Source organism: Chroicocephalus ridibundus, chromosome 2 (assembly GCF_963924245.1).
Source record: "Chroicocephalus ridibundus chromosome 2, bChrRid1.1, whole genome shotgun sequence".
In the NCBI taxonomy this organism is placed as follows: domain Eukaryota; kingdom Metazoa; phylum Chordata; class Aves; order Charadriiformes; family Laridae; genus Chroicocephalus; species Chroicocephalus ridibundus.
This window is the reverse complement of record NC_086285.1, coordinates 20163775-20178253: the sequence shown is the minus strand read 5'-3', so window position 1 is coordinate 20178253 and position 14479 is coordinate 20163775.

Genomic DNA, 14479 nt, shown 5'->3' with positions numbered 1-14479 from the left:
TGCCTCATGGCAGCTACTGGCTTTACGTGTCCTGTTGTACTTGGCTGGTACATTACATGTGCACAAGATAAATCTGTTACATTAATGTCACTTGTAAATAAAGGTGTATTTCAGTACTCCTTGTACATGTACAAAACCATGTGCATCCAAACATTTCTTCTGTCTGCTTTTGCTTTTATTATGTTGGAATTAGTTGGTAGGATTTTTGAGGTTAAAATTCTCATTTTGATTTAGTGGTTTGTCAGTGTGCCTGTACATGGCTCCTGAGTCCAAGCAGAAAATGATGACAGGTACCTCACAACAGAGACAAGTACCTGGCATTAACTATTTTTTTGCTTAGTTTTTGCTTATATTCTTTCATACATATTTAACAGTTTATTGATATGCATTGATAAGCGTTCCTAGGATGTTGGTGCAAAAAGGTGCAAAATGAAAAAACCCCTCAGCTTTGTTGTTAAAAAGATTGTCCCATTTCTGAATGGCATGGTTATTTAAAAGTGTGCAGCATGCAGAAAGGTTGTGAGTAACCGTTTGAAAGGGCATCGGCTCTGCCAAAGGCAATTCTGTAGTCATCAGGCCTTGTGTAAAGAAGCAGAAAAATTTCAACTTTGAACTTTTTAGTAATATACAGGCTGATTTATAACATGTACACATGCATTTCAGTTGGGAAAAAAAGCAGTTTTCATATTTCTTGTTCAGTTTAAATTTATGTCTTTTTTAAATGCAAGTTTATACTATTAATGGATAGAAAGATATAGCAATGCAGTAATATTATTGTACTTCAGTCATTTTTTTTCCAGAGTTAGTGTTTACAATCTTTTTTTATACAAGGAAACCCATTCATGGTATTGAGACTGATAGAAATAAACCACTGACAAGTTCCAGGTTTCTGTTGTGTGAGTGGTTTTTATTCCGTCTCCTCATACATTTGTCCTAATTACTGACTAAGATCAGGCTTCTCTGGAGAAAATGGGAGCGTGCAATTGTAGTAGCATTATGCATGTACGCGCATAGAACTAATCTTTCCTGCGTGATCTTAAATTTGGCATTTCCTGCATTTTTAGCGTGCATTTTTAAACCGTTGTGCTTTTAATGTGTGTTTTATTTCCTACAGTTTTTACTGGAAGGAAATAAGGAAAGGAAATAAGCTGTTGTGTCCTTCCCATGAGGTATGGTTAATAGTGTTTGAGCCTTCAGCACTGGAGCACACTTAAGCTCTGTAAAGACTGGTGTCTGCAGTGAAGAAGACTATTGTGGGAGGGGAGGGTAGCTGGGGGGAAAGCTGGAGCCAGGAGGTGGTTGTGGAGGAGCCCAGGTCGTCTTCCATCCTATGGTCTCCTGTGTTCACCCACATCCCAAGCTCGGGGACATCCCGACTGGCTGTGATGGGCAGTGGGCCCATGAGAGCATGGATCAGGCTCCCTGTTGCTGCTCATGGGTATTTAGTGAGGACGTTCTCATCCTGCCAAGATTTTGGGAGGCTGAAAATGAAAGAGGGGATGCAACACTCCCTTATGGAAGAAACTGAACAGAATTTCACAGACAACGATGCAACATTTTTTTTGCCGGTGAAGTTTTGTTGCTGAATATCAATGAGTAAAAGTGTGGTTGAACATCAAAATGGTCTGCAAGGACAAATATAATTTTAAAAATCACATAAATCACATGTTAGCAGCTTTTTGAGACTCCAATAATGCTTGAAATACCTTTTAATTAATCCATAATTTCATTATCTAGACCGTATTATTTTCACAGGTACAAGGGTCCAGCATTTTTCCTGCACATACCGTCTATTTTTTGCTGAGCGTAAAACTTCATTTTTCAGCTGTTCAACTAACCAATGTTTCTGGACAAAAAACCCCATGGTTTCAGATCTCTGGGTGGGATTTGGAATTTAGTAAGCTCTGTCAATTTAACCTAATATGGCTAAGGGCAATGCTTCTTCCCACAGCTGATGCTGTACTCAAGTTTAGATGGCTGCTTTTAGTAATAACTTGATCTTTGGAACTCCAACTGAGCTTCTTTTGATATTTTTTTAGAGAGATCCCGTGGTCAAAATGTAGTCCTTCTGTAAATAAATAATACAGCGCATTTAAATCTAAATTGTCTGTCTTCCATATGACTTAAAGATTGAGCATTGCCTAAGCAATTAAGCAATTAACTAACGTGTTTACATGACTTGTTTGCTTTCCTACCAAACCTTAGCTCCGCTGCATTAGGTTACTCACAGGGACTGACCTTGCCTTTTGTGGCTTATGGTAGGAGTGATGACAAAATTATTGTCTCATTAATTACCAACACAATTCCTATTACTCCTGGAAACCCTACCCGCAATCTTTTAATGCCTTTTCATTTTAATTTTTGTTGATTGTCAGTTATTTGCTTGTTCAAGTTTAACCTTGGAAACTAGTTATGCTGTAAACCAAAACCCGATTAAATCAGACGTTTGAATGAGTTAGGAGTTGACAGCTGTTTTGCTGCTTATGTAGGAGGGAAAGGTGTTGCCCAAAATAAAGCAGTTGTGAAAGGACTTGTTTTGCTCTGAGAGATGGTTATGTCAGCTTATAGATCAGCGTTGTGACTGCTGATTCGAAAAGCTTTAGTGCCCTTGTGTTTGTTATTTCTTAATAATAAAGAAATAATCAATGTTATCTCACAACATGTTACATTTTTGCTAAACTGAGAAAGGAGACACAAGAGACTAATATTAGTAGATTAAATAGGAAGCTAATGTTCTGCTGTTAGGAGCCAGGAAGTAATTGTGTATTTCATTTTTTCCCCGCCATGCCTAGTATCTGGTGAAAAAATACCTCTAGGTTTAGGTAAGGAATGTTTGTGTGTGCGGCCTGCATCCTTCCTGAACTGGTAAGTTGAATACATGTAAAATAAGACCTTTCACTTCAGATTTATACCCATAAAAGTGGTGAATAAGGAATTTCCTTGGCAAAATGACGGCCTATTATACTGTAGATCATTTAGCACAACAAAGCTGCAATCCCACTGGGACTCTGGTGAGAAGCAGTATTACAGACAGCACACGCTTTGCCGATATCTGAAAACTTCATCTCCATTTCGTTTTTTTTTTGGCATGCAGCTTATCTGACTTATCAGGAAGTAAATATTTATGGATGTTTTCTCAATTAGGTATCTGTCCTTTTGGATATATTTACAAAAATTCATTTAAAACATTCGCGTGAATGTGATTGCCAGTAGATTTCCATTTTTCAGCTAGTGTTTTACAGCAATTGCCCTGAAGAGGCCTGTAACACGTGAAATTTTTAGAAATGCTAGCAAACAGTAAAAAATTCAGTATTTGATTATGTATTTGATAGCATTTGTGTAGTCAGTTTCCTGTCCTTGTAGAACAGTTTTGTATAACTCTGGCCAGAGACAAACATGTTGCAAAACGGACAAATAGGACATATCTGGGTTCTGTTAGGTAAATCAGAGAATCTTTTGGTGAGAAATAGTTATTGTGGAAAGCTTCACTAAATATGTTCTTGCAAAGGAGGCTGTTGGGATACCTTAGTACATACGTTCTTCAAAACACTTTATTGTGACACTGAAATTGTTTCAACAAAAAAACTAAAAGAACGTCACCTTTTACAACAAAATGTTGCATAAAACAGGACAGCATTGCAATAATTCCCTAACCGCTCTGTCCTGTATGTCATTGTCACAACAAATTTCCTGCTATATTTGCTTCCAGGAGTCCTTCAAATTATCAGTTAAGTGACAATAACGCATAGGATAACATTTTTCTTTAACCTTGTCAGGCCCAGTGTGTGGAAGTGAGGGGGCAATATGATTCCTGAACTGAGTAGCTCTCGTTTGCCCATACATTAGCTTTTTCTGGTTAACACCCCCAACACCAACTGCGTTAGCCAGTGTCCAAAAGCTCAGTGACACTTAGGTTTATATACCTATCACAAAAGCCTCCATAATTTCAACTAAAAGCTTGGCAGAGGTGCATGACGAGACTAGGATGCCACATAACAGATGCGGGTTATGTGCCACACTGGATATTATTTGTACGCTCCCACTTGAAGCTGTGAGTCCTGGGTGACCTCAGATTTCTTTGGGCTGGTTTCACACAGGTTCTCTAGGGCTGATTGTCCCCCTCTGGGAGCAGTCAGGTGCGTGTTCTCCGGGAGGTGACATCCCAGCCCGGTGTCTGCTGGCTCAGTGGCTGGGATGGGACAGCTTGGAGAAGGAGCGGAGTCAACAAGCCCTGAGCCCTGTGTGTCAACACCACTCCTTGAATTCCTCTTTGAAACTCTAATTTCCCTGACATTATTTGGTAAGTAAATAACAATAGAGTAAATACCGGAGAAAAATCTGGGGTTTTTTGGTGTTTTTTTGTTGTTGTTGTTGTTATCTGGAAGCACACATGATGTATTGCACTAGACTCTTCCCCAGGTGACAAAAGACAGAAACTGCTCCAGGTAGGCTATATTTGAAAGGAACCATGGTATCCATCATCCTGGAGAGACAGGTTATACAACGTGAACCTTGGCAGTGACCTCAGCCTTAACATCTACTGCAAATCATCTGCCGACTAGGCTCCTAGCTCGTGAGACCGAGTAGGTAATAGTAGATGCTCTACTTCAGTCAAGGGATTGAGTTAATCTCTGCTAAGACTTTTGGTGCTTCCTCAAGCCTTTGAGCTTTATCTCAGCCCTCCCTGGATTGAGCTCTCACCAGCCAGCAGCTATATCAAATCTCTTTTTGTCACTTGATATTGATGGAGGAGGTAGACAAGAAGCAGGTACTGTCGCTGTATAGGGAAACTTGTGCTCCAGCGTTATCTCATTTGTTCTCTTAACAGTGTTTTATATCACTCCTGTCTGCTATGAGGTGTGAGGAAAAAGAAATTATACACCACTGCAACATGGAATCAGCCTTCTCTCACTACTCCCTTAAAATCTCTCAGATAAAAATCTTGAAATCTGTGCCAAGCCAGTTATACTTACTTTTTTTTCCTACAGACTATAAATATATCACTAGGACTTTATTGCTAGCCATGGAAGCATTTTACAGCTCTGAAAGTGCTACAGACGTTTGATCACATAGAGATCTTCAGTGGAATGCAATCAGGTTTTCTAACAAATTCAAGCCTGGATCCAGATTTATCTGGTGCTCGGATATTTGTTTCAGTCTATTTACTACCACCATTATGTATTTAATCCCCTCATAAACTTCAAGTTTTTATTCCCATAGCATAGGGAGGAAAAGTTGGGTATTGTTTCCAGTGACAGTCAATACTATCAAAGCTAGAAAGGGGAGGAAAATAGCATCTTATGGTAGAGAAGGTTACATGACTGCTTAAAATCAGGAACACACCCCCACCCCATCCCCCAGCCCCCACCCCCCAGTTAGTTCTTGACATGAACATTTTAACTCCCAGACTTCTTTTTTTTGTTAAGTGAAGCTGTGATAGGAGGCCAGATTTTACATATAGATCCCCTTTTCATGCAGATATCTGTAGTGATTGTAGATGAGGAAAGAAAAATGCAACAAAACAAATAGACAAAAATATTTGTATCCACACCAAAAAGATTAGGAATGGATTTCTATCCTCTCACTGCTAAAAAGACTAACACTTGGAAAGAATAATTTCAGACTGAAAGCCTTTTTCAGGGACCTGTATTCTTGCTAAATATTCCTTATATTGAATGCATGCTTATGCATTTGCTAAACGCTCAGAAGAGAGGGTCAGGACTGTGCCAACAAAAAGGAAAGCGATGTGTCTGTCTCCGAGATTGAAGCATAGCATGTGAGGAAGCCTTGCCTTTCCGTGGCCTGACCTGTGGGTTTTGCATTTCACTTACGACTTTGCCTTCATTTCCTTGGCATAAAAAATGCTTTTCACATTTTTTGCAAAACATTACCTTTTCCCACCCAGAGATTAAATATGAATAGAGATCTTGGCTCTTGGGAGTCAAGCCCAAAAGATATTTTAGAAATTTTACATCTGAGAAGAGTTGATTTATGTGTTTTTTTCAATTTCACAAACTTTATGGTGTAATTCAAGCACACAGCTGTGAAAAGTAAGTTTGTAAAGAAGTATTAATTTCACCTTTATAGCTTTTTTAAATAAGTGCTTATAGCTGTGTTAAGTTTGATAAACAGTAAGGGAATTCTGAACAGGAAATATTACATGAATAGGATGTTATAAAATCTCATATTTCTTGTTCTTATGTACTTTATTGTAAATTTCCAGATTTAATTTCTTAGGGAAAAAAAAAAGAATTGAGAATGGAGCTTATTTGGGCTTTTTGCTGCTGGGCTGTTGGGCCAGCTCATTGCAGCAAAACCCTGAACTTTGTCGCCTTCCCGAAAGAACAGCCTTTGCCTCTAGTTATTGCAGATGGGGAAGGTTGAGTGCACCCTCAGCAAGTTTGCCGATGACACCAAGCTTTGTGGCGCGGTTGACACACTGGAGGGAAGGGATGCCATACAGAGGGACCTTGACAGGCTGGAGAGGTGGGACCGTGTGAACTTCATGAAGTTCAACCAGGCCAAGTGCAAGGTCCTACACATGGGTCATGGCAATCCCAGGCACAAATACAGGTTGGGCAGAGAATGGCTTGAGAGCAACCCTGAGGAGAAGGACTTGAGGGTGCTGGTGGACGAGAAGCTCAACATGAGCCGTCAGTGTGCACTAGCAGCCCAGAAAGCCAATTGCATCCTGGGCTGCATCAAAAGAAGCATGGCCAGCAGGTCAAGGGAGGTGATTCTACCCCACTACTCTGGTGAGACCCCACCAGGAGTACTGCGACCAGCTCTGGAGCCCTCAGCACAAGAAGGACATGGACCTGTTGGAGCGGGTCCAGAGGAGGGCCACGAAGATGATCAGAGGGCTGGAGCACCTCTCCTATGAAGACAGGCTGAGAGAGTTGCGGTTGTTCAGCCTGGAGTAGAGAAGGCTCCAGGGAGACCTTATAGCAGCCTTCCAGTATCTGAAGGGGGCCTACGAGAAAGCTGGAGAGGGGATTTTTACAAGGGCATGTAGCGATAGGACAAGGGGTAATGTCATCAAACTAGAAAAAGGTAGATTTAGATTAGGTATCAGGAAGAAATTCTTTACTGTGAGGGTGGTGAGGCACTGGCACAGGTTGCCCAGAGACATTGTGGATGGGGCTTTGAGCAGCCTGGTCTAGTGGGACGTGTCCCTGCCCATGGTAGGGGGGTTGGAACTAGATGACCTTCAAGGTCCCTTCCAACCCAAACCATTCTATGATTCTATCGCTTCCTGGAAACATGAGGTCTGACAGGCGACCATACCTGCTACCTCTCCACCTTCTGGAAACATGGTGTTTTGTGAGGCCCATATTATTTTATGTTTTTTAATAGCTGTGTTAGACTGCAAATTCTTCTATGCTTGGGTCATCTTGTATTCGACATTGCACCCTATAAAACTGTTACCCTGACTGGGAACTGTAAGTTAAAATCCCTGCAATCGCACAGCTTTACCCACAGCTTCATCGGTGGCCCATGGCTGTGACAAGTTGTGCAGCTGCTCTTGCTCAACTTCTGCATATCAGAGATGGAAGGAACAACTTTCTCACAGCATTAGTGTGCCATGAGCTACAACTACCAGGCTTTATAACCAGCAGAAAGTACAATAGGGTTGCTATGAGTCATGGTAGATTTGATACACGCACTTTATTTTCCCCTATTTTTCTGTACTTGTAAATTGCTAATTCATGATAGATGCAATTGAAACATTTGACATTTCTAGTTTTCCATTCTGTTTGGCTCCTTCTGCTGTTTTCCTTTAGGCTGTATCCCTTTTCTGGCAAACTTGCTTTGCATTTGTTTTGGAGTAGGTACATGTGCATATGTCTATTTATATACTGAAATATAACATTTATTCGCAACATTTTAGTAGGAGAGAAATATAGCATTTACTCATGCATTTGCAAGTGTTTGCAGATCAAACAGAAAACTCACACAATAGATCCAGTTATTAGCTGTTCTGATAAAAACAGTCTTTATAAAAGCCAAAAGAAGTACCTTATGTTCAAATACCTAACAATTAAAATCCCTTAATGAGCGTAACATTGTAATGCTAGTCTTGCATTTGAACAGAATGATGTCTGACACAATTTCCATTAAAAAAAAAATACAAAGTTAATATAGTTATCACTAAAACCACATTTGTTTCAGTGAAGTTCACAACTCTCAAAAAGACAGAGACTCGCCATCCGTTTCTTTGTATGTACAGCCCTGGTAGGACCAGTAGTGATGTTTGTACTTTGGCCAAGGCAGAGCACCGTGCCAGCTCTTTGATTAATAAGAATTTGCAAAATAAGTTCCCTCCTCTCAGGCTATTTCATATCACTAATTTGTTTTAATTTGCCGTATGAAAGATTTTATCACTATCCCAAACATGACTAGGGATAGAAACATGTTCACAAAGCTTTTTGACCCTAAACTTCTGTGATGTGTATTGTAGCGTCTCTTCGATGCCTTTAAAAAACCGTAAGGAGATTAAAAACCTCGGCATGTTATATTCCACTGACAGATGAGACGGAGTCTTTTTTATCTTACATAACTGGATAAACAATTTTGCAGGAAAACAGCATTACCCTCATATGTTCTTCTCTCAAGCAGTAGGTGCATAAATAGTCTTCAACATAAATGCCGTTAAAAATAGAAAGGGAGAAGTGAGTTGCACTGCATACCTTTGGCTTTCAGTTCTACCAGTACAGATATATACTGAAATACCACGATGCTGTGCTATTTCAAGCCTGCAGAAAAATTGGTAAATAAGTGTCACGCATATGGCTGTGTATCACTGTAATAATAATTTGTGCTTAATTCTCCAATGTTCAGAACTCTTGTTCCTTACAGTGCTGAACCTGTAAATAAATGAATCAGACACCTAAATAATGGGAATGAGAATAATAGTTGTGTTGTTTGTGATGTGTCTCGTGTTTCATTACTCTTTGTAGTTGCTCACAGGTTTTAGTCAAGCAGAAATCTGGCTCAATTGAAAAAGCCCATGTGAGCTAAGTGTGCTTTTGGGTAAACTTCATTACCTTCCTTTTTCATTGCTTTCAGTTAGTACGCCAGAAAAGTTTACCAATCTTGAAAAGAGACACCATCTTAATTTGTTACGTATGTCACTACAAACAGATGCTTATGATGGAGGAATTCAGTGGCTTCTTAAAGAGATTAACAGATTATATTACAGTTTGAAGGGAGCATTACTAGAGGATTAGAAACCTCTCTTAATGACAAAGATTAAAAGCACTAACAATCCAAGGTGTTACATTGCTTGGTTTGCAAAGATATTGGTATGTGGGTGTGCACTTTCTAACCTTATGAGTAGATGTGGTTTTGGCTGATGTGGAGAGCACTATTGGTGCCAGAATTCCCAAACACACCCAGCACACCTATTATAAACACACCAAGAGCACCTACTGTTGCTGATAGAGAGGAGGAGAATCAAAGTTTAGCTTTACAACGCACAGAGAAAAAACCTGATGTGGTGAACTATTTTTAACTACAATGTTAATTTCAACAAAAATTGGAATCTACATGGAAAACATTTTTGAAGTTATTTTCAATGGTATGCTAACGAAAGAATGCAATAGACTTTTACCGAACAGTGTGCTTTTAATGCCATATGCATCGTGTCGTTCTTAAAGGTCATGAATTTGTTAAAAGCTATATGACAGTGTGCTTCTTGTAATGTTTGGATGTAAAAATTACATTGTAATGTAAAAGTTGGAATGTTTTTAAACGTCTCATTTATATAGTTAAGATCAAGCAACTCCATTCCTCTCAGGACGGATAAATGTGTAGGGATAATGGCAGTCATTGTGGCAGTGCATGAAAAACAGTTATTGCGACAGCAATCACTTTGAAGAAACCCAACCGGTTTGCAGTATACAGCTGGGCTGTCTCAGACCTCTCAGGCCTGAGCGAGAAAACCTGCTAAAAAGGTGAAGATGAACCTTCAGAAGGTGAACTCCAACTGTCAATGTAAATAGAGAAAAAGGCTTTCCTTCAAGTTCCACAGCCAATAAATGACCAACATCTCATCACCTCGCCTTGCTAACACTCTGTCCTGGAGACTCCAGGTACCTTTTCTCTCAGGTGATTAGCATACCTAACTAAACTCAGAGGAATTTCTCCAGCTTGCGTTTAGCTTTGAATATCACTGCCCTGCTTGAAGGAAAGCTCACACGCTTGCAAGCTTTTTTCCCCTCTGTATCAGTTGGTCTATGGAAGATTCTTCTCCTCCCACAAACAATCCCTTTCTTATGCCCTTGGAGGTGGTTACAATGGTGGTAACAACTACTGCCAAGGAAATGACCATCAAAGGACTTGCTCTCTGTTTCATTTTTAGGTTGTATTTAGTGTCAGTAACAAAGACTTAAGCTTTGCTAGCACTGAATCCTGAGCGTAGCGGAAGTCAAGGCTATGAGGTTAGGATAACTGGGTAAGTAGGCCAATAAGTAATTATGATAAGAAGGTTAGGATAATTCGTAGCAGCAATAAATACCCAAAGTTATCCTGCTTGAGTTCTCTGTTCTACATTTCGTCAGTGATCATTTTCTTAGGACTAGTTACAAGAAGCAGCAATAACTTGTTAAACACTGTTGCAGTCATAGAAGTTAAAACTAAATGACAGTGAGGAGGAGGGATAACTGTCTTGTTTGATGTAAAAAGGATAATGTAACTGGTGTTAGTAAAGCGAAATACTTTACGTTGAGTGATACAGCAGATGGACATCAATGAGCACTGAAAGTCCAAAACTGAAGTTAATCATAGAATCATAGAATAGTTTGGGTTGGAAGGGACCTTTAAAGGTCATCTAGTCCAACCCCCCTGCAATAAGCAGGGACATCTCCAACTAGATCAGGTTGCTCAGAGCCTCGTCAAGCCTGACCTTGAATGTTTCCAGGGATGGGGCATCTACCACCACCCCGACAACCCGTTCCAGTGTTTCACCACACTCATTGTAAAAAAATTCTTCCTTATCTCTAGTCAGAATCTACCGTCTTTTAGTTTAAAACTATTACCGCTTCTCCTGTCACAACAGGCCCTATTGAAAAGTTTGTCCCCATCTTCCTTATAAGCCCCCAAGTATTGAAGGGCTGCAATAAGGTCTCCCTGGAGACTTCTCTTCTCCAGGCTGAATAATCCCAGCTCTCTCAGCCTGTCTTCATAGGAGAGGTGCTCCAGCCCTCTGATCATCCTCGTGGCCCTCCTCTGGACCCTCTTCAACAGGTCCGTGTCTTTCTTGTGGTGAGGTCTCCAGAGCTGGTTGCAGTACTCCAGGTGGGGTCTCACCAGAGCAGAGTGGAGGGGTAGAATCACCTTCCTTGACCTGCTGGCCATGCTTCTTTTGATGCAGCCCAGGATGCAGTTGGCTTTCTGGGCTGTGAGTGCACATTTTTGGCTCATGTCCACCAGTACCCCCAAGTCCTTCTTGGCAGGGCTACTCTCAATCCCTTCATCCCCCAACCTGTATTGATACCAGGGGTTGTCCCAGCTCAGGTGCAGGACCTTGTGCTTGGCCTTGTTGAACCTCATGAAGTTCTCCTGGGCCCACTTCTCGACCCTGTCCAGGTCCCTCTGGATGGCATTCTGTCCCTCAGACGTGTCAACTGCACCACTCAGCTTGGTGTCATCCTCAAATTTGCTGAGGGTCCACTCGATCTCACTGTCTGTCATTGGTGAAGATATTAAACAGTGTCTGTAAGTGTCACTGTTGCCTGGTGGAGCATGTAAGTACAAAGAGCCACAGACAAATGTGGGTTGAAATGACAACTACAGGAAGAAGGATGCACCTTTGCTATGAAGTTGCCCAGTTGAAATGCCAATGGAAAACTTCAGAGAACACATCACAGATGAATATTCTGCTTTCTTGCTATTGCTGATGTTTTCTTTTAGTAAGAAGTAAAGACTATATCCTTGTCCTGGAGATTCCTGTCTGAAGAATGTATAGCTTGAATAGTAGTCTCCTAGCCTGGTGAACACATGCCAGCTTTTGTTTTCGTCTGTGTTAGCAGAAGTCACTAGGCAAGGATTATACTGTAACGTTTTCTTAAAAGATAAGAAAAAGAGTGGTCATTGTGTTACTACATACACATCTTTCTGAATATGATCTAACGACAGTTCACTTGCAGCAAGGAGGAGAGGGCCAGAGGAGAGAATATTATTGTAACATATCCCTCAGCCTTTCGTGTTTTGCAGAAGTGCACAATTACTTTTTTTCTAAAACAAACCAATCAGCTTCAGAGACAGATCTAAATTTAAAGTTTGCAGTTTGCCTGCAGCCTGGAGGAGGAACTGAGAAATTCCCCTTGCTGAAAGGGAAAGCATTGGTCACAAAAATGGTGACAGGGTGCTTGAATTCCTCGTGCTTCACTCTTTGTTCCCTTTTCATATAGTCATAGTCAAGGCTTGGGAAAGTCCACTTTCTTCCTAGCGTATTCTAAATTCTCTTGATTTAGAAGATGTCTTTCTTTCTGTTCCTTATCGCCCAAGAATGTATCATTTTATAGATTCTTGGGGTGTGTTGAAACTTTCAGGAACCGAACAGTGCAGTTTCTGCATTTCTTTATGGATCTTCTGATGGGGCAGGATAACCTCCGCTCTTCCTGCTGCGGTCCTTGGATTGCAGGGGGCATCTCTGGTTCTGAACTTCTCTCCAAAACTAGTTATGGAAGGCTGCATTTCTACATCTGATCTCATTAACATCCATTGGGGTTTCCTTGAACCACAAAAGTTGTTGCAGTTCAACCTGAAAGCCAAAACTGCGTACACTAGTTTGGTTTCAGTGTAAGGTTGGTTTTTTAGCTTTTCATGAAACAGAAGCTGCAGGATACATCCAGTTCTCAGAGGGATAATATTTCTAACAAAAAAAATATTCAAACCACTGCTCTTCCTGAATATCTTTTATTTTGCAAGTGCATCTTTCTCTTTGAGAAGACAAATACAAACTCCATCGGGATATTAGACCTACCAGAGTAGGTGTAGGCCTGATCTGAACGGTGATGTCTACATGGGAACAATTTTCCATAGTTTCAGTTTAGCTATCATTCATCAAAACCTACATGGAAGTGTAGATATAAGCCTAAACATGACCTCAAAAATAAATCAGTGGCTTACATGCCTACACATGCCATGTGCAGTAATAACACATAAGAGCTCCTGACAAAGATTGTGTTAAGCACTGTATAAACAGGTAACAAAGTCAGTCTGTGCTTCAGAGAGCTTGCACAAATGCAAAACAAGTTGTTGCAGACGAATGAAGTGAGCCAGATGTGTTTCCCCGTGTTCTGAGAAGGTCAGAATAATGAAATGAATAGTTTAGTCAAAGTAGCAGCTTGCTGCTTGGGGATACACTTTGTAGTTGATGTTGTGGCATCTACCCTTTTGAAAACAAAGCCTGTAAGTAATATGTATCATAAGGCGTTTATCCAGGCTAATAATACAAATGCATCCAAGCATACACACATATATATAAAAATATGCACACTCAGGTGCTTGTCATGGTCAAAATACATTGCTGACAGTAATTACAGGTTCAGAAATAACCTTGTGTCTAACATTTCTTTAGCTTAACAGAGCAATAAACAAAATGAAATACAAACTTTATATGACCTTCCTTTAGCCAGATCTGACATTTTTCTAAAGTTTCACCTTAAAAATTCTTCATGTCTGCTGCTTTGTCATGAATCAAAATGTACCCTGCATGAGTAGTAAGGAGTGATTCACCTGAATTTTTCATACCCTGTGGAGTACAAAGGATTCAGCAGGGAAATGTATTTTATCAAGCTAACCATTGCCTCTGAGGTTCAGCGAGAGGCTGGTGGGTTTCCAACAGGGCTTGTATGTTCACAACGTGAACTCGACTTGTGCATCCATAAGGTGTCGTGGGGCTTCAGTCGCCTCTGTGCTGTCCTTGCTTCAAAAGTTGGGGCTGGGGCCCTTGGTTTCTCTGCTGAAAGCTTCTCTTATGCTCCCTTTTAGAACTTTTTGAGAAAAAAAAATTGAGGAAAGTTTTGATAAAAAGAACTACTATTTTTTAAAAGGAAGGTTTTTCTTCCTTTAAAAGAGAAAAGATAAAGAATACTTAATGAAATTACATGTGTTAAATGCTGCCACTCCTTTATGAAAAAATAAGATGCATGATGGTCACCCTGAACAGGCTAGATGAGGTTTCCAAAATTATTTGAGACTGCTAGGGGCGTAAGGTAACTAATAAACCTAAGTACTGGTGGTATTGCTTGGACAGACTCTGCTTCTTACTAGGTGGCTTTGCATATCACTATGGAAATAAACCATTATTGTAGCAGTCTTGTTTACTCTTTGTATGGCTTTGCTCCCGAGGGCTTGTAATCTCCAAGTAGTGGGATGCTTCACTCTAACACAGGAGAAGCACACAGGGCAAATGAGACAGTGACGGAAGTTGATTATGATGACATAATTGTTAATGTCAAACGTTACTGTG